Raw genomic sequence first — 16,486 nt, 5'->3', positions numbered from 1 at the left:
AGTCTGCGTCTTAGGAAGTGTTTCTCGTATTCTGCACACGACGTCGTCGTTTCACAACTCACAGGGTTTGCTGTCGACGCTGAATCAGCGCACCCCAAGATTAATGATCGAGCTCGAAGCACCCAAGAAAAAGAATAATTTTAGCAGAGCGTGGTTTCGATCCACGGACCTCTGGGTTATGGGCCCAGCACGCTTCCACTGCGCCACTCTGCTGTGCCGAGAGAAGCGCGCTCTTCGGTGCGTGACATGGGACACTTGGAAAAGCGTTGTCTGCGTCGCCTACCGTTTAATTAACTGTGTAGCATCTCCCAGCTTGACTTGTCTCGACTTTGCTCGACTGACGCTACGCTGACGCTTGCACGAAGCGATATTTACCGCGATCGTCTCGAGATGCAGCTGCGAGATGCTCAGGATTAACATTGCACTCCACGAAGGTGGAGACATTCGAATGCACTGCCTAGCTACGCGCCCGCAACTAACAAAATGCCGACCCTGCCAGGATTCGAACCTGGAATCTTCTGATGCGTAGTCAGACGCGTTATCCGTTGCGCCACAGGGCCACTGTTCGCGTTTTCTGCTACGAGGCGGGTGCACATCGCAAAGCAACGTGTTCTCCGTGGCTCGGCAATTGCATGTCATCCACTGACAACGGCGGCGCGGCCACTCTGGTCTTCCGCACTCTGCAGGGAGCTGCCACCAAGGAAGGCACCTCTCCTCCTGCTGCTCGGCCACGGAGCGCCTGCACAGCTTAGAGCTTGCCACACATCTGCCGTCGCTGTTGGACAGGTAGCGGAATGCAAGGCGCCCGTTTTTTTGCATTTTTTCGCTGATGACAAGCGGTTGACATGCTTGTAAGTGTAGCATATAAAACAAGAATCGTATGAAGCATTCGTAGACAGGTGCTAAAGTCGTAGTATGGCCGCAGGTGACGGTCGTATGACGGGTCTGTAGCCACAACAGGTTGGCATCAAAGTGAATACCGCTAACTGTAAGCACTCTGCTGTAGCCCCAGTGGCGCAATTGGTTAGCGCACGGTACTTATAAGGCAGTAGCCGTGAGCAATGCCGGGGTTGTGAGTTCGAGCCTCACCTGGGGCATACTTTTATTTCGTAGCAGCTGACTATGGAAGCATCGGGACGCTAGATTTGAGATGCATCACGTACCTGAGAGACCATAAATGTGCGTGCACTGTAGTCAACGACTGCGTGTTCCTCGGTAGTATAGTGGTTAGTATCCCCGCCTGTCACGCGGGAGACCGGGGTTCGATTCCCCGCCGGGGAGGTGCGATTTTTATATCGCGAAGGTTGCACGTGTGGCCCGAAAAAGCATTACCGATGTGATCAAGGAAAGTAATTGCTAAAAAACCGTAAGAAAGTCTGCGTCTTAGGAAGTGTTTCTCGTATTCTGCACACGACGTTGTCGTTTCACAACTCACAGGGTTTGCTGTCGACGCTGAATCAGCGCACCCCAAGATTAATGATCGAGCTCGAAGCACCCAAGAAAAAGAATAATTTTAGCAGAGCGTGGTTTCGATCCACGGACCTCTGGGTTATGGGCCCAGCACGCTTCCACTGCGCCACTCTGCTGTGCCGAGAGAAGCGCGCTCTTCGGTGCGTGACATGGGACACTTGGAAAAGCGTTGTCTGCGTCGCCTACCGTTTAATTAACTGTGTAGCATCTCCCAGCTTGACTTGTCTCGACTTTGCTCGACTGACGCTACGCTGACGCTTGCACGAAGCGATATTTACCGCGATCGTCTCGAGATGCAGCTGCGAGATGCTCAGGATTAACATTGCACTCCACGAAGGTGGAGACATTCGAATGCACTGCCTAGCTACGCGCCCGCAACTAACAAAATGCCGACCCTGCCAGGATTCGAACCTGGAATCTTCTGATGCGTAGTCAGACGCGTTATCCGTTGCGCCACAGGGCCACTGTTCGCGTTTTCTGCTACGAGGCGGGTGCACATCGCAAAGCAACGTGTTCTCCGTGGCTCGGCAATTGCATGTCATCCACTGACAACGGCGGCGCGGCCACTCTGGTCTTCCGCACTCTGCAGGGAGCTGCCACCAAGGAAGGCACCTCTCCTCCTGCTGCTCGGCCACGGAGCGCCTGCACAGCTTAGAGCTTGCCACACATCTGCCGTCGCTGTTGGACAGGTAGCGGAATGCAAGGCGCCCGTTTTTTTGCATTTTTTCGCTGATGACAAGCGGTTGACATGCTTGTAAGTGTAGCATATAAAACAAGAATCGTATGAAGCATTCGTAGACAGGTGCTAAAGTCGTAGTATGGCCGCAGGTGACGGTCGTATGACGGGTCTGTAGCCACAACAGGTTGGCATCAAAGTGAATACCGCTAACTGTAAGCACTCTGCTGTAGCCCCAGTGGCGCAATTGGTTAGCGCACGGTACCTATAAGGCAGTAGCCGTGAGCAATGCCGGGGTTGTGAGTTCGAGCCTCACCTGGGGCATACTTTTATTTCGTAGCAGCTGACTATGGAAGCATCGGGACGCTAGATTTGAGATGCATCACGTACCTGAGAGACCATAAATGTGCGTGCACTGTAGTCAACGACTGCGTGTTCCTCGGTAGTATAGTGGTTAGTATCCCCGCCTGTCACGCGGGAGACCGGGGTTCGATTCCCCGCCGGGGAGGTGCGATTTTTATATCGCGAAGGTTGCACGTGTGGCCCGAAAAAGCATTACCGTTGTGATCAAGGAATGTAATTGCTAAAAAATCGTAAGAAAGTCTGCGTCTTAGGAAGTGTTTCTCGTATTCTGCACACGACGTCGTCGTTTCACAACTCACAGGGTTTGCTGTCGACGCTGAATCAGCGCACCCCAAGATTAATGATCGAGCTCGAAGCACCCAAGAAAAAGAATAATTTTAGCAGAGCGTGGTTTCGATCCACGGACCTCTGGGTTATGGGCCCAGCACGCTTCCACTGCGCCACTCTGCTGTGCCGAGAGAAGCGCGCTCTTCGGTGCGTGACATGGGACACTTGGAAAAGCGTTGTCTGCGTCGCCTACCGTTTAATTAACTGTGTAGCATCTCCCAGCTTGACTTGTCTCGACTTTGCTCGACTGACGCTACGCTGACGCTTGCACGAAGCGATATTTACCGCGATCGTCTCGAGATGCAGCTGCGAGATGCTCAGGATTAACATTGCACTCCACGAAGGTGGAGACATTCGAATGCACTGCCTAGCTACGCGCCCGCAACTAACAAAATGCCGACCCTGCCAGGATTCGAACCTGGAATCTTCTGATGCGTAGTCAGACGCGTTATCCGTTGCGCCACAGGGCCACTGTTCGCGTTTTCTGCTACGAGGCGGGTGCACATCGCAAAGCAACGTGTTCTCCGTGGCTCGGCAATTGCATGTCATCCACTGACAACGGCGGCGCGGCCACTCTGGTCTTCCGCACTCTGCAGGGAGCTGCCACCAAGGAAGGCATCTCTCCTCCTGCTGCTCGGCCACGGAGCGCCTGCACAGCTTAGAGCTTGCCACACATCTGCCGTCGCTGTTGGACAGGTAGCGGAATGCAAGGCGCCCGTTTTTTTGCATTTTTTCGCTGATGACAAGCGGTTGACATGCTTGTAAGTGTAGCATATAAAACAAGAATCGTATGAAGCATTCGTAGACAGGTGCTAAAGTCGTAGTATGGCCGCAGGTGACGGTCGTATGACGGGTCTGTAGCCACAACAGGTTGGCATCAAAGTGAATACCGCTAACTGTAAGCACTCTGCTGTAGCCCCAGTGGCGCAATTGGTTAGCGCACGGTACTTATAAGGCAGTAGCCGTGAGCAATGCCGGGGTTGTGAGTTCGAGCCTCACCTGGGGCATACTTTTATTTCGTAGCAGCTGACTATGGAAGCATCGGGACGCTAGATTTGAGATGCATCACGTACCTGAGAGACCATAAATGTGCGTGCACTGTAGTCAACGACTGCGTGTTCCTCGGTAGTATAGTGGTTAGTATCCCCGCCTGTCACGCGGGAGACCGGGGTTCGATTCCCCGCCGGGGAGGTGCGATTTTTATATCGCGAAGGTTGCACGTGTGGCCCGAAAAAGCATTACCGTTGTGATCAAGGAATGTAATTGCTAAAAAATCGTAAGAAAGTCTGCGTCTTAGGAAGTGTTTCTCGTATTCTGCACACGACGTCGTCGTTTCACAACTCACAGGGTTTGCTGTCGACGCTGAATCAGCGCACCCCAAGATTAATGATCGAGCTCGAAGCACCCAAGAAAAAGAATAATTTTAGCAGAGCGTGGTTTCGATCCACGGACCTCTGGGTTATGGGCCCAGCACGCTTCCACTGCGCCACTCTGCTGTGCCGAGAGAAGCGCGCTCTTCGGTGCGTGACATGGGACACTTGGAAAAGCGTTGTCTGCGTCGCCTACCGTTTAATTAACTGTGTAGCATCTCCCAGCTTGACTTGTCTCGACTTTGCTCGACTGACGCTACGCTGACGCTTGCACGAAGCGATATTTACCGCGATCGTCTCGAGATGCAGCTGCGAGATGCTCAGGATTAACATTGCACTCCACGAAGGTGGAGACATTCGAATGCACTGCCTAGCTACGCGCCCGCAACTAACAAAATGCCGACCCTGCCAGGATTCGAACCTGGAATCTTCTGATGCGTAGTCAGACGCGTTATCCGTTGCGCCACAGGGCCACTGTTCGCGTTTTCTGCTACGAGGCGGGTGCACATCGCAAAGCAACGTGTTCTCCGTGGCTCGGCAATTGCATGTCATCCACTGACAACGGCGGCGCGGCCACTCTGGTCTTCCGCACTCTGCAGGGAGCTGCCACCAAGGAAGGCATCTCTCCTCCTGCTGCTCGGCCACGGAGCGCCTGCACAGCTTAGAGCTTGCCACACATCTGCCGTCGCTGTTGGACAGGTAGCGGAATGCAAGGCGCCCGTTTTTTTGCATTTTTTCGCTGATGACAAGCGGTTGACATGCTTGTAAGTGTAGCATATAAAACAAGAATCGTATGAAGCATTCGTAGACAGGTGCTAAAGTCGTAGTATGGCCGCAGGTGACGGTCGTATGACGGGTCTGTAGCCACAACAGGTTGGCATCAAAGTGAATACCGCTAACTGTAAGCACTCTGCTGTAGCCCCAGTGGCGCAATTGGTTAGCGCACGGTACTTATAAGGCAGTAGCCGTGAGCAATGCCGGGGTTGTGAGTTCGAGCCTCACCTGGGGCATACTTTTATTTCGTAGCAGCTGACTATGGAAGCATCGGGACGCTAGATTTGAGATGCATCACGTACCTGAGAGACCATAAATGTGCGTGCACTGTAGTCAACGACTGCGTGTTCCTCGGTAGTATAGTGGTTAGTATCCCCGCCTGTCACGCGGGAGACCGGGGTTCGATTCCCCGCCGGGGAGGTGCGATTTTTATATCGCGAAGGTTGCACGTGTGGCCCGAAAAAGCATTACCGTTGTGATCAAGGAATGTAATTGCTAAAAAATCGTAAGAAAGTCTGCGTCTTAGGAAGTGTTTCTCGTATTCTGCACACGACGTCGTCGTTTCACAACTCACAGGGTTTGCTGTCGACGCTGAATCAGCGCACCCCAAGATTAATGATCGAGCTCGAAGCACCCAAGAAAAAGAATAATTTTAGCAGAGCGTGGTTTCGATCCACGGACCTCTGGGTTATGGGCCCAGCACGCTTCCACTGCGCCACTCTGCTGTGCCGAGAGAAGCGCGCTCTTCGGTGCGTGACATGGGACACTTGGAAAAGCGTTGTCTGCGTCGCCTACCGTTTAATTAACTGTGTAGCATCTCCCAGCTTGACTTGTCTCGACTTTGCTCGACTGACGCTACGCTGACGCTTGCACGAAGCGATATTTACCGCGATCGTCTCGAGATGCAGCTGCGAGATGCTCAGGATTAACATTGCACTCCACGAAGGTGGAGACATTCGAATGCACTGCCTAGCTACGCGCCCGCAACTAACAAAATGCCGACCCTGCCAGGATTCGAACCTGGAATCTTCTGATGCGTAGTCAGACGCGTTATCCGTTGCGCCACAGGGCCACTGTTCGCGTTTTCTGCTACGAGGCGGGTGCACATCGCAAAGCAACGTGTTCTCCGTGGCTCGGCAATTGCATGTCATCCACTGACAACGGCGGCGCGGCCACTCTGGTCTTCCGCACTCTGCAGGGAGCTGCCACCAAGGAAGGCATCTCTCCTCCTGCTGCTCGGCCACGGAGCGCCTGCACAGCTTAGAGCTTGCCACACATCTGCCGTCGCTGTTGGACAGGTAGCGGAATGCAAGGCGCCCGTTTTTTTGCATTTTTTCGCTGATGACAAGCGGTTGACATGCTTGTAAGTGTAGCATATAAAACAAGAATCGTATGAAGCATTCGTAGACAGGTGCTAAAGTCGTAGTATGGCCGCAGGTGACGGTCGTATGACGGGTCTGTAGCCACAACAGGTTGGCATCAAAGTGAATACCGCTAACTGTAAGCACTCTGCTGTAGCCCCAGTGGCGCAATTGGTTAGCGCACGGTACTTATAAGGCAGTAGCCGTGAGCAATGCCGGGGTTGTGAGTTCGAGCCTCACCTGGGGCATACTTTTATTTCGTAGCAGCTGACTATGGAAGCATCGGGACGCTAGATTTGAGATGCATCACGTACCTGAGAGACCATAAATGTGCGTGCACTGTAGTCAACGACTGCGTGTTCCTCGGTAGTATAGTGGTTAGTATCCCCGCCTGTCACGCGGGAGACCGGGGTTCGATTCCCCGCCGGGGAGGTGCGATTTTTATATCGCGAAGGTTGCACGTGTGGCCCGAAAAAGCATTACCGTTGTGATCAAGGAATGTAATTGCTAAAAAATCGTAAGAAAGTCTGCGTCTTAGGAAGTGTTTCTCGTATTCTGCACACGACGTCGTCGTTTCACAACTCACAGGGTTTGCTGTCGACGCTGAATCAGCGCACCCCAAGATTAATGATCGAGCTCGAAGCACCCAAGAAAAAGAATAATTTTAGCAGAGCGTGGTTTCGATCCACGGACCTCTGGGTTATGGGCCCAGCACGCTTCCACTGCGCCACTCTGCTGTGCCGAGAGAAGCGCGCTCTTCGGTGCGTGACATGGGACACTTGGAAAAGCGTTGTCTGCGTCGCCTACCGTTTAATTAACTGTGTAGCATCTCCCAGCTTGACTTGTCTCGACTTTGCTCGACTGACGCTACGCTGACGCTTGCACGAAGCGATATTTACCGCGATCGTCTCGAGATGCAGCTGCGAGATGCTCAGGATTAACATTGCACTCCACGAAGGTGGAGACATTCGAATGCACTGCCTAGCTACGCGCCCGCAACTAACAAAATGCCGACCCTGCCAGGATTCGAACCTGGAATCTTCTGATGCGTAGTCAGACGCGTTATCCGTTGCGCCACAGGGCCACTGTTCGCGTTTTCTGCTACGAGGCGGGTGCACATCGCAAAGCAACGTGTTCTCCGTGGCTCGGCAATTGCATGTCATCCACTGACAACGGCGGCGCGGCCACTCTGGTCTTCCGCACTCTGCAGGGAGCTGCCACCAAGGAAGGCATCTCTCCTCCTGCTGCTCGGCCACGGAGCGCCTGCACAGCTTAGAGCTTGCCACACATCTGCCGTCGCTGTTGGACAGGTAGCGGAATGCAAGGCGCCCGTTTTTTTGCATTTTTTCGCTGATGACAAGCGGTTGACATGCTTGTAAGTGTAGCATATAAAACAAGAATCGTATGAAGCATTCGTAGACAGGTGCTAAAGTCGTAGTATGGCCGCAGGTGACGGTCGTATGACGGGTCTGTAGCCACAACAGGTTGGCATCAAAGTGAATACCGCTAACTGTAAGCACTCTGCTGTAGCCCCAGTGGCGCAATTGGTTAGCGCACGGTACTTATAAGGCAGTAGCCGTGAGCAATGCCGGGGTTGTGAGTTCGAGCCTCACCTGGGGCATACTTTTATTTCGTAGCAGCTGACTATGGAAGCATCGGGACGCTAGATTTGAGATGCATCACGTACCTGAGAGACCATAAATGTGCGTGCACTGTAGTCAACGACTGCGTGTTCCTCGGTAGTATAGTGGTTAGTATCCCCGCCTGTCACGCGGGAGACCGGGGTTCGATTCCCCGCCGGGGAGGTGCGATTTTTATATCGCGAAGGTTGCACGTGTGGCCCGAAAAAGCATTACCGTTGTGATCAAGGAATGTAATTGCTAAAAAATCGTAAGAAAGTCTGCGTCTTAGGAAGTGTTTCTCGTATTCTGCACACGACGTCGTCGTTTCACAACTCACAGGGTTTGCTGTCGACGCTGAATCAGCGCACCCCAAGATTAATGATCGAGCTCGAAGCACCCAAGAAAAAGAATAATTTTAGCAGAGCGTGGTTTCGATCCACGGACCTCTGGGTTATGTGCCCAGCACGCTTCCACTGCGCCACTCTGCTGTGCCGAGAGAAGCGCGCTCTTCGGTGCGTGACATGGGACACTTGGAAAAGCGTTGTCTGCGTCGCCTACCGTTTAATTAACTGTGTAGCATCTCCCAGCTTGACTTGTCTCGACTTTGCTCGACTGACGCTACGCTGACGCTTGCACGAAGCGATATTTACCGCGATCGTCTCGAGATGCAGCTGCGAGATGCTCAGGATTAACATTGCACTCCACGAAGGTGGAGACATTCGAATGCACTGCCTAGCTACGCGCCCGCAACTAACAAAATGCCGACCCTGCCAGGATTCGAACCTGGAATCTTCTGATGCGTAGTCAGACGCGTTATCCGTTGCGCCACAGGGCCACTGTTCGCGTTTTCTGCTACGAGGCGGGTGCACATCGCAAAGCAACGTGTTCTCCGTGGCTCGGCAATTGCATGTCATCCACTGACAACGGCGGCGCGGCCACTCTGGTCTTCCGCACTCTGCAGGGAGCTGCCACCAAGGAAGGCATCTCTCCTCCTGCTGCTCGGCCACGGAGCGCCTGCACAGCTTAGAGCTTGCCACACATCTGCCGTCGCTGTTGGACAGGTAGCGGAATGCAAGGCGCCCGTTTTTTTGCATTTTTTCGCTGATGACAAGCGGTTGACATGCTTGTAAGTGTAGCATATAAAACAAGAATCGTATGAAGCATTCGTAGACAGGTGCTAAAGTCGTAGTATGGCCGCAGGTGACGGTCGTATGACGGGTCTGTAGCCACAACAGGTTGGCATCAAAGTGAATACCGCTAACTGTAAGCACTCTGGCGCAATTGGTTAGCGCACGGTACTTATAAGGCAGTAGCCGTGAGCAATGCCGGGGTTGTGAGTTCGAGCCTCACCTGGGGCATACTTTTATTTCGTAGCAGCTGACTATGGAAGCATCGGGACGCTAGATTTGAGATGCATCACGTACCTGAGAGACCATAAATGTGCGTGCACTGTAGTCAACGACTGCGTGTTCCTCGGTAGTATAGTGGTTAGTATCCCCGCCTGTCACGCGGGAGACCGGGGTTCGATTCCCCGCCGGGGAGGTGCGATTTTTATATCGCGAAGGTTGCACGTGTGGCCCGAAAAAGCATTACCGTTGTGATCAAGGAATGTAATTGCTAAAAAATAGTAAGAAAGTCTGCGTCTTAGGAAGTGTTTCTCGTATTCTGCACACGACGTCGTCGTTTCACAACTCACAGGGTTTGCTGTCGACGCTGAATCAGCGCACCCCAAGATTAATGATCGAGCTCGAAGCACCCAAGAAAAAGAATAATTTTAGCAGAGCGTGGTTTCGATCCACGGACCTCTGGGTTATGGGCCCAGCACGCTTCCACTGCGCCACTCTGCTGTGCCGAGAGAAGCGCGCTCTTCGGTGCGTGACATGGGACACTTGGAAAAGCGTTGTCTGCGTCGCCTACCGTTTAATTAACTGTGTAGCATCTCCCAGCTTGACTTGTCTCGACTTTGCTCGACTGACGCTACGCTGACGCTTGCACGAAGCGATATTTACCGCGATCGTCTCGAGATGCAGCTGCGAGATGCTCAGGATTAACATTGCACTCCACGAAGGTGGAGACATTCGAATGCACTGCCTAGCTACGCGCCCGCAACTAACAAAATGCCGACCCTGCCAGGATTCGAACCTGGAATCTTCTGATGCGTAGTCAGACGCGTTATCCGTTGCGCCACAGGGCCACTGTTCGCGTTTTCTGCTACGAGGCGGGTGCACATCGCAAAGCAACGTGTTCTCCGTGGCTCGGCAATTGCATGTCATCCACTGACAACGGCGGCGCGGCCACTCTGGTCTTCCGCACTCTGCAGGGAGCTGCCACCAAGGAAGGCACCTCTCCTCCTGCTGCTCGGCCACGGAGCGCCTGCACAGCTTAGAGCTTGCCACACATCTGCCGTCGCTGTTGGACAGGTAGCGGAATGCAAGGCGCCCGTTTTTTTGCATTTTTTCGCTGATGACAAGCGGTTGACATGCTTGTAAGTGTAGCATATAAAACAAGAATCGTATGAAGCATTCGTAGACAGGTGCTAAAGTCGTAGTATGGCCGCAGGTGACGGTCGTATGACGGGTCTGTAGCCACAACAGGTTGGCATCAAAGTGAATACCGCTAACTGTAAGCACTCTGCTGTAGCCCCAGTGGCGCAATTGGTTAGCGCACGGTACTTATAAGGCAGTAGCCGTGAGCAATGCCGGGGTTGTGAGTTCGAGCCTCACCTGGGGCATACTTTTATTTCGTAGCAGCTGACTATGGAAGCATCGGGACGCTAGATTTGAGATGCATCACGTACCTGAGAGACCATAAATGTGCGTGCACTGTAGTCAACGACTGCGTGTTCCTCGGTAGTATAGTGGTTAGTATCCCCGCCTGTCACGCGGGAGACCGGGGTTCGATTCCCCGCCGGGGAGGTGCGATTTTTATATCGCGAAGGTTGCACGTGTGGCCCGAAAAAGCATTACCGTTGTGATCAAGGAATGTAATTGCTAAAAAATCGTAAGAAAGTCTGCGTCTTAGGAAGTGTTTCTCGTATTCTGCACACGACGTCGTCGTTTCACAACTCACAGGGTTTGCTGTCGACGCTGAATCAGCGCACCCCAAGATTAATGATCGAGCTCGAAGCACCCAAGAAAAAGAATAATTTTAGCAGAGCGTGGTTTCGATCCACGGACCTCTGGGTTATGGGCCCAGCACGCTTCCACTGCGCCACTCTGCTGTGCCGAGAGAAGCGCGCTCTTCGGTGCGTGACATGGGACACTTGGAAAAGCGTTGTCTGCGTCGCCTACCGTTTAATTAACTGTGTAGCATCTCCCAGCTTGACTTGTCTCGACTTTGCTCGACTGACGCTACGCTGACGCTTGCACGAAGCGATATTTACCGCGATCGTCTCGAGATGCAGCTGCGAGATGCTCAGGATTAACATTGCACTCCACGAAGGTGGAGACATTCGAATGCACTGCCTAGCTACGCGCCCGCAACTAACAAAATGCCGACCCTGCCAGGATTCGAACCTGGAATCTTCTGATGCGTAGTCAGACGCGTTATCCGTTGCGCCACAGGGCCACTGTTCGCGTTTTCTGCTACGAGGCGGGTGCACATCGCAAAGCAACGTGTTCTCCGTGGCTCGGCAATTGCATGTCATCCACTGACAACGGCGGCGCGGCCACTCTGGTCTTCCGCACTCTGCAGGGAGCTGCCACCAAGGAAGGCACCTCTCCTCCTGCTGCTCGGCCACGGAGCGCCTGCACAGCTTAGAGCTTGCCACACATCTGCCGTCGCTGTTGGACAGGTAGCGGAATGCAAGGCGCCCGTTTTTTTGCATTTTTTCGCTGATGACAAGCGGTTGACATGCTTGTAAGTGTAGCATATAAAACAAGAATCGTATGAAGCATTCGTAGACAGGTGCTAAAGTCGTAGTATGGCCGCAGGTGACGGTCGTATGACGGGTCTGTAGCCACAACAGGTTGGCATCAAAGTGAATACCGCTAACTGTAAGCACTCTGCTGTAGCCCCAGTGGCGCAATTGGTTAGCGCACGGTACTTATAAGGCAGTAGCCGTGAGCAATGCCGGGGTTGTGAGTTCGAGCCTCACCTGGGGCATACTTTTATTTCGTAGCAGCTGACTATGGAAGCATCGGGACGCTAGATTTGAGATGCATCACGTACCTGAGAGACCATAAATGTGCGTGCACTGTAGTCAACGACTGCGTGTTCCTCGGTAGTATAGTGGTTAGTATCCCCGCCTGTCACGCGGGAGACCGGGGTTCGATTCCCCGCCGGGGAGGTGCGATTTTTATATCGCGAAGGTTGCACGTGTGGCCCGAAAAAGCATTACCGTTGTGATCAAGGAATGTAATTGCTAAAAAATCGTAAGAAAGTCTGCGTCTTAGGAAGTGTTTCTCGTATTCTGCACACGACGTCGTCGTTTCACAACTCACAGGGTTTGCTGTCGACGCTGAATCAGCGCACCCCAAGATTAATGATCGAGCTCGAAGCACCCAAGAAAAAGAATAATTTTAGCAGAGCGTGGTTTCGATCCACGGACCTCTGGGTTATGGGCCCAGCACGCTTCCACTGCGCCACTCTGCTGTGCCGGGAGAAGCGCGCTCTTCGGTGCGTGACATGGGACACTTGGAAAAGCGTTGTCTGCGTCGCCTACCGTTTAATTAACTGTGTAGCATCTCCCAGCTTGACTTGTCTCGACTTTGCTCGACTGACGCTACGCTGACGCTTGCACGAAGCGATATTTACCGCGATCGTCTCGAGATGCAGCTGCGAGATGCTCAGGATTAACATTGCACTCCACGAAGGTGGAGACATTCGAATGCACTGCCTAGCTACGCGCCCGCAACTAACAAAATGCCGACCCTGCCAGGATTCGAACCTGGAATCTTCTGATGCGTAGTCAGACGCGTTATCCGTTGCGCCACAGGGCCACTGTTCGCGTTTTCTGCTACGAGGCGGGTGCACATCGCAAAGCAACGTGTTCTCCGTGGCTCGGCAATTGCATGTCATCCACTGACAACGGCGGCGCGGCCACTCTGGTCTTCCGCACTCTGCAGGGAGCTGCCACCAAGGAAGGCATCTCTCCTCCTGCTGCTCGGCCACGGAGCGCCTGCACAGCTTAGAGCTTGCCACACATCTGCCGTCGCTGTTGGACAGGTAGCGGAATGCAAGGCGCCCGTTTTTTTGCATTTTTTCGCTGATGACAAGCGGTTGACATGCTTGTAAGTGTAGCATATAAAACAAGAATCGTATGAAGCATTCGTAGACAGGTGCTAAAGTCGTAGTATGGCCGCAGGTGACGGTCGTATGACGGGTCTGTAGCCACAACAGGTTGGCATCAAAGTGAATACCGCTAACTGTAAGCACTCTGGCGCAATTGGTTAGCGCACGGTACTTATAAGGCAGTAGCCGTGAGCAATGCCGGGGTTGTGAGTTCGAGCCTCACCTGGGGCATACTTTTATTTCGTAGCAGCTGACTATGGAAGCATCGGGACGCTAGATTTGAGATGCATCACGTACCTGAGAGACCATAAATGTGCGTGCACTGTAGTCAACGACTGCGTGTTCCTCGGTAGTATAGTGGTTAGTATCCCCGCCTGTCACGCGGGAGACCGGGGTTCGATTCCCCGCCGGGGAGGTGCGATTTTTATATCGCGAAGGTTGCACGTGTGGCCCGAAAAAGCATTACCGTTGTGATCAAGGAATGTAATTGCTAAAAAATCGTAAGAAAGTCTGCGTCTTAGGAAGTGTTTCTCGTATTCTGCACACGACGTCGTCGTTTCACAACTCACAGGGTTTGCTGTCGACGCTGAATCAGCGCACCCCAAGATTAATGATCGAGCTCGAAGCACCCAAGAAAAAGAATAATTTTAGCAGAGCGTGGTTTCGATCCACGGACCTCTGGGTTATGGGCCCAGCACGCTTCCACTGCGCCACTCTGCTGTGCCGAGAGAAGCGCGCTCTTCGGTGCGTGACATGGGACACTTGGAAAAGCGTTGTCTGCGTCGCCTACCGTTTAATTAACTGTGTAGCATCTCCCAGCTTGACTTGTCTCGACTTTGCTCGACTGACGCTACGCTGACGCTTGCACGAAGCGATATTTACCGCGATCGTCTCGAGATGCAGCTGCGAGATGCTCAGGATTAACATTGCACTCCACGAAGGTGGAGACATTCGAATGCACTGCCTAGCTACGCGCCCGCAACTAACAAAATGCCGACCCTGCCAGGATTCGAACCTGGAATCTTCTGATGCGTAGTCAGACGCGTTATCCGTTGCGCCACAGGGCCACTGTTCGCGTTTTCTGCTACGAGGCGGGTGCACATCGCAAAGCAACGTGTTCTCCGTGGCTCGGCAATTGCATGTCATCCACTGACAACGGCGGCGCGGCCACTCTGGTCTTCCGCACTCTGCAGGGAGCTGCCACCAAGGAAGGCACCTCTCCTCCTGCTGCTCGGCCACGGAGCGCCTGCACAGCTTAGAGCTTGCCACACATCTGCCGTCGCTGTTGGACAGGTAGCGGAATGCAAGGCGCCCGTTTTTTTGCATTTTTTCGCTGATGACAAGCGGTTGACATGCTTGTAAGTGTAGCATATAAAACAAGAATCGTATGAAGCATTCGTAGACAGGTGCTAAAGTCGTAGTATGGCCGCAGGTGACGGTCGTATGACGGGTCTGTAGCCACAACAGGTTGGCATCAAAGTGAATACCGCTAACTGTAAGCACTCTGCTGTAGCCCCAGTGGCGCAATTGGTTAGCGCACGGTACTTATAAGGCAGTAGCCGTGAGCAATGCCGGGGTTGTGAGTTCGAGCCTCACCTGGGGCATACTTTTATTTCGTAGCAGCTGACTATGGAAGCATCGGGACGCTAGATTTGAGATGCATCACGTACCTGAGAGACCATAAATGTGCGTGCACTGTAGTCAACGACTGCGTGTTCCTCGGTAGTATAGTGGTTAGTATCCCCGCCTGTCACGCGGGAGACCGGGGTTCGATTCCCCGCCGGGGAGGTGCGATTTTTATATCGCGAAGGTTGCACGTGTGGCCCGAAAAAGCATTACCGTTGTGATCAAGGAATGTAATTGCTAAAAAATCGTAAGAAAGTCTGCGTCTTAGGAAGTGTTTCTCGTATTCTGCACACGACGTCGTCGTTTCACAACTCACAGGGTTTGCTGTCGACGCTGAATCAGCGCACCCCAAGATTAATGATCGAGCTCGAAGCACCCAAGAAAAAGAATAATTTTAGCAGAGCGTGGTTTCGATCCACGGACCTCTGGGTTATGGGCCCAGCACGCTTCCACTGCGCCACTCTGCTGTGCCGGGAGAAGCGCGCTCTTCGGTGCGTGACATGGGACACTTGGAAAAGCGTTGTCTGCGTCGCCTACCGTTTAATTAACTGTGTAGCATCTCCCAGCTTGACTTGTCTCGACTTTGCTCGACTGACGCTACGCTGACGCTTGCACGAAGCGATATTTACCGCGATCGTCTCGAGATGCAGCTGCGAGATGCTCAGGATTAACATTGCACTCCACGAAGGTGGAGACATTCGAATGCACTGCCTAGCTACGCGCCCGCAACTAACAAAATGCCGACCCTGCCAGGATTCGAACCTGGAATCTTCTGATGCGTAGTCAGACGCGTTATCCGTTGCGCCACAGGGCCACTGTTCGCGTTTTCTGCTACGAGGCGGGTGCACATCGCAAAGCAACGTGTTCTCCGTGGCTCGGCAATTGCATGTCATCCACTGACAACGGCGGCGCGGCCACTCTGGTCTTCCGCACTCTGCAGGGAGCTGCCACCAAGGAAGGCATCTCTCCTCCTGCTGCTCGGCCACGGAGCGCCTGCACAGCTTAGAGCTTGCCACACATCTGCCGTCGCTGTTGGACAGGTAGCGGAATGCAAGGCGCCCGTTTTTTTGCATTTTTTCGCTGATGACAAGCGGTTGACATGCTTGTAAGTGTAGCATATAAAACAAGAATCGTATGAAGCATTCGTAGACAGGTGCTAAAGTCGTAGTATGGCCGCAGGTGACGGTCGTATGACGGGTCTGTAGCCACAACAGGTTGGCATCAAAGTGAATACCGCTAACTGTAAGCACTCTGGCGCAATTGGTTAGCGCACGGTACTTATAAGGCAGTAGCCGTGAGCAATGCCGGGGTTGTGAGTTCGAGCCTCACCTGGGGCATACTTTTATTTCGTAGCAGCTGACTATGGAAGCATCGGGACGCTAGATTTGAGATGCATCACGTACCTGAGAGACCATAAATGTGCGTGCACTGTAGTCAACGACTGCGTGTTCCTCGGTAGTATAGTGGTTAGTATCCCCGCCTGTCACGCGGGAGACCGGGGTTCGATTCCCCGCCGGGGAGGTGCGATTTTTATATCGCGAAGGTTGCACGTGTGGCCCGAAAAAGCATTACCGTTGTGATCAAGGAATGTAATTGCTAAAAAATCGTAAGAAAGTCTGCGTCTTAGGAAGTGTTTCTCGTATTCTGCACACGACGTCGTCGTTT

The 16,486-nt window shown here is 53.1% G+C and overlaps 33 non-coding genes across 33 annotated transcripts; 21 read left to right on the top strand and 12 right to left on the bottom strand.

Annotated features, from left to right (window-relative positions):
- Positions 1–487: 487 nt before the first annotated feature.
- On the bottom strand, positions 488–560 carry Trnar-acg. The gene has a single exon. It is a non-coding gene; the product is annotated as a tRNA-Arg (tRNA).
- A 445-nt stretch (positions 561–1,005) lies between these two features.
- Positions 1,006–1,097, top strand: Trnai-uau. Its single transcript is given in 2 exon segments — positions 1,006–1,043; positions 1,062–1,097. It is a non-coding gene; the product is annotated as a tRNA-Ile (tRNA).
- Positions 1,098–1,209: 112 nt separating this feature from the next.
- On the top strand, positions 1,210–1,281 carry Trnad-guc. The gene has a single exon. It is a non-coding gene; the product is annotated as a tRNA-Asp (tRNA).
- Positions 1,282–1,860: 579 nt separating this feature from the next.
- On the bottom strand, positions 1,861–1,933 carry Trnar-acg. The gene has a single exon. It is a non-coding gene; the product is annotated as a tRNA-Arg (tRNA).
- A 445-nt stretch (positions 1,934–2,378) lies between these two features.
- On the top strand, positions 2,379–2,470 carry Trnai-uau. The gene is given in 2 exon segments: positions 2,379–2,416; positions 2,435–2,470. It is a non-coding gene; the product is annotated as a tRNA-Ile (tRNA).
- A 112-nt stretch (positions 2,471–2,582) lies between these two features.
- Positions 2,583–2,654, top strand: Trnad-guc. Its single transcript has one exon. It is a non-coding gene; the product is annotated as a tRNA-Asp (tRNA).
- Positions 2,655–3,233: 579 nt separating this feature from the next.
- On the bottom strand, positions 3,234–3,306 carry Trnar-acg. Its single transcript has one exon. It is a non-coding gene; the product is annotated as a tRNA-Arg (tRNA).
- Positions 3,307–3,751: 445 nt separating this feature from the next.
- On the top strand, positions 3,752–3,843 carry Trnai-uau. Its single transcript is given in 2 exon segments — positions 3,752–3,789; positions 3,808–3,843. It is a non-coding gene; the product is annotated as a tRNA-Ile (tRNA).
- A 112-nt stretch (positions 3,844–3,955) lies between these two features.
- Trnad-guc lies at positions 3,956–4,027 on the top strand. The gene has a single exon. It is a non-coding gene; the product is annotated as a tRNA-Asp (tRNA).
- A 579-nt stretch (positions 4,028–4,606) lies between these two features.
- On the bottom strand, positions 4,607–4,679 carry Trnar-acg. Its single transcript has one exon. It is a non-coding gene; the product is annotated as a tRNA-Arg (tRNA).
- A 445-nt stretch (positions 4,680–5,124) lies between these two features.
- Trnai-uau lies at positions 5,125–5,216 on the top strand. Its single transcript is given in 2 exon segments — positions 5,125–5,162; positions 5,181–5,216. It is a non-coding gene; the product is annotated as a tRNA-Ile (tRNA).
- A 112-nt stretch (positions 5,217–5,328) lies between these two features.
- On the top strand, positions 5,329–5,400 carry Trnad-guc. Its single transcript has one exon. It is a non-coding gene; the product is annotated as a tRNA-Asp (tRNA).
- Positions 5,401–5,979: 579 nt separating this feature from the next.
- Trnar-acg lies at positions 5,980–6,052 on the bottom strand. Its single transcript has one exon. It is a non-coding gene; the product is annotated as a tRNA-Arg (tRNA).
- A 445-nt stretch (positions 6,053–6,497) lies between these two features.
- Trnai-uau lies at positions 6,498–6,589 on the top strand. Its single transcript is given in 2 exon segments — positions 6,498–6,535; positions 6,554–6,589. It is a non-coding gene; the product is annotated as a tRNA-Ile (tRNA).
- A 112-nt stretch (positions 6,590–6,701) lies between these two features.
- Trnad-guc lies at positions 6,702–6,773 on the top strand. The gene has a single exon. It is a non-coding gene; the product is annotated as a tRNA-Asp (tRNA).
- Positions 6,774–7,352: 579 nt separating this feature from the next.
- On the bottom strand, positions 7,353–7,425 carry Trnar-acg. Its single transcript has one exon. It is a non-coding gene; the product is annotated as a tRNA-Arg (tRNA).
- Positions 7,426–7,870: 445 nt separating this feature from the next.
- Trnai-uau lies at positions 7,871–7,962 on the top strand. Its single transcript is given in 2 exon segments — positions 7,871–7,908; positions 7,927–7,962. It is a non-coding gene; the product is annotated as a tRNA-Ile (tRNA).
- A 112-nt stretch (positions 7,963–8,074) lies between these two features.
- Positions 8,075–8,146, top strand: Trnad-guc. The gene has a single exon. It is a non-coding gene; the product is annotated as a tRNA-Asp (tRNA).
- Positions 8,147–8,725: 579 nt separating this feature from the next.
- Trnar-acg lies at positions 8,726–8,798 on the bottom strand. Its single transcript has one exon. It is a non-coding gene; the product is annotated as a tRNA-Arg (tRNA).
- Positions 8,799–9,433: 635 nt separating this feature from the next.
- Positions 9,434–9,505, top strand: Trnad-guc. The gene has a single exon. It is a non-coding gene; the product is annotated as a tRNA-Asp (tRNA).
- A 579-nt stretch (positions 9,506–10,084) lies between these two features.
- On the bottom strand, positions 10,085–10,157 carry Trnar-acg. The gene has a single exon. It is a non-coding gene; the product is annotated as a tRNA-Arg (tRNA).
- A 445-nt stretch (positions 10,158–10,602) lies between these two features.
- Positions 10,603–10,694, top strand: Trnai-uau. Its single transcript is given in 2 exon segments — positions 10,603–10,640; positions 10,659–10,694. It is a non-coding gene; the product is annotated as a tRNA-Ile (tRNA).
- A 112-nt stretch (positions 10,695–10,806) lies between these two features.
- Trnad-guc lies at positions 10,807–10,878 on the top strand. The gene has a single exon. It is a non-coding gene; the product is annotated as a tRNA-Asp (tRNA).
- Positions 10,879–11,457: 579 nt separating this feature from the next.
- On the bottom strand, positions 11,458–11,530 carry Trnar-acg. Its single transcript has one exon. It is a non-coding gene; the product is annotated as a tRNA-Arg (tRNA).
- A 445-nt stretch (positions 11,531–11,975) lies between these two features.
- On the top strand, positions 11,976–12,067 carry Trnai-uau. The gene is given in 2 exon segments: positions 11,976–12,013; positions 12,032–12,067. It is a non-coding gene; the product is annotated as a tRNA-Ile (tRNA).
- A 112-nt stretch (positions 12,068–12,179) lies between these two features.
- On the top strand, positions 12,180–12,251 carry Trnad-guc. Its single transcript has one exon. It is a non-coding gene; the product is annotated as a tRNA-Asp (tRNA).
- A 579-nt stretch (positions 12,252–12,830) lies between these two features.
- Trnar-acg lies at positions 12,831–12,903 on the bottom strand. The gene has a single exon. It is a non-coding gene; the product is annotated as a tRNA-Arg (tRNA).
- A 635-nt stretch (positions 12,904–13,538) lies between these two features.
- Positions 13,539–13,610, top strand: Trnad-guc. Its single transcript has one exon. It is a non-coding gene; the product is annotated as a tRNA-Asp (tRNA).
- A 579-nt stretch (positions 13,611–14,189) lies between these two features.
- Positions 14,190–14,262, bottom strand: Trnar-acg. The gene has a single exon. It is a non-coding gene; the product is annotated as a tRNA-Arg (tRNA).
- A 445-nt stretch (positions 14,263–14,707) lies between these two features.
- Trnai-uau lies at positions 14,708–14,799 on the top strand. The gene is given in 2 exon segments: positions 14,708–14,745; positions 14,764–14,799. It is a non-coding gene; the product is annotated as a tRNA-Ile (tRNA).
- A 112-nt stretch (positions 14,800–14,911) lies between these two features.
- On the top strand, positions 14,912–14,983 carry Trnad-guc. The gene has a single exon. It is a non-coding gene; the product is annotated as a tRNA-Asp (tRNA).
- Positions 14,984–15,562: 579 nt separating this feature from the next.
- Trnar-acg lies at positions 15,563–15,635 on the bottom strand. The gene has a single exon. It is a non-coding gene; the product is annotated as a tRNA-Arg (tRNA).
- Positions 15,636–16,270: 635 nt separating this feature from the next.
- Trnad-guc lies at positions 16,271–16,342 on the top strand. Its single transcript has one exon. It is a non-coding gene; the product is annotated as a tRNA-Asp (tRNA).
- The last annotated feature ends 144 nt before the right edge of the window (positions 16,343–16,486 follow it).

The sequence above is a fragment of the Schistocerca piceifrons genome, unplaced genomic scaffold, assembly GCF_021461385.2.
Source record: "Schistocerca piceifrons isolate TAMUIC-IGC-003096 unplaced genomic scaffold, iqSchPice1.1 HiC_scaffold_442, whole genome shotgun sequence".
NCBI lineage: Eukaryota > Metazoa > Arthropoda > Insecta > Orthoptera > Acrididae > Schistocerca > Schistocerca piceifrons.
The sequence above is the reverse complement of the archived record's forward strand: the minus strand, read 5'-3'. Positions and strand labels throughout refer to the sequence as shown.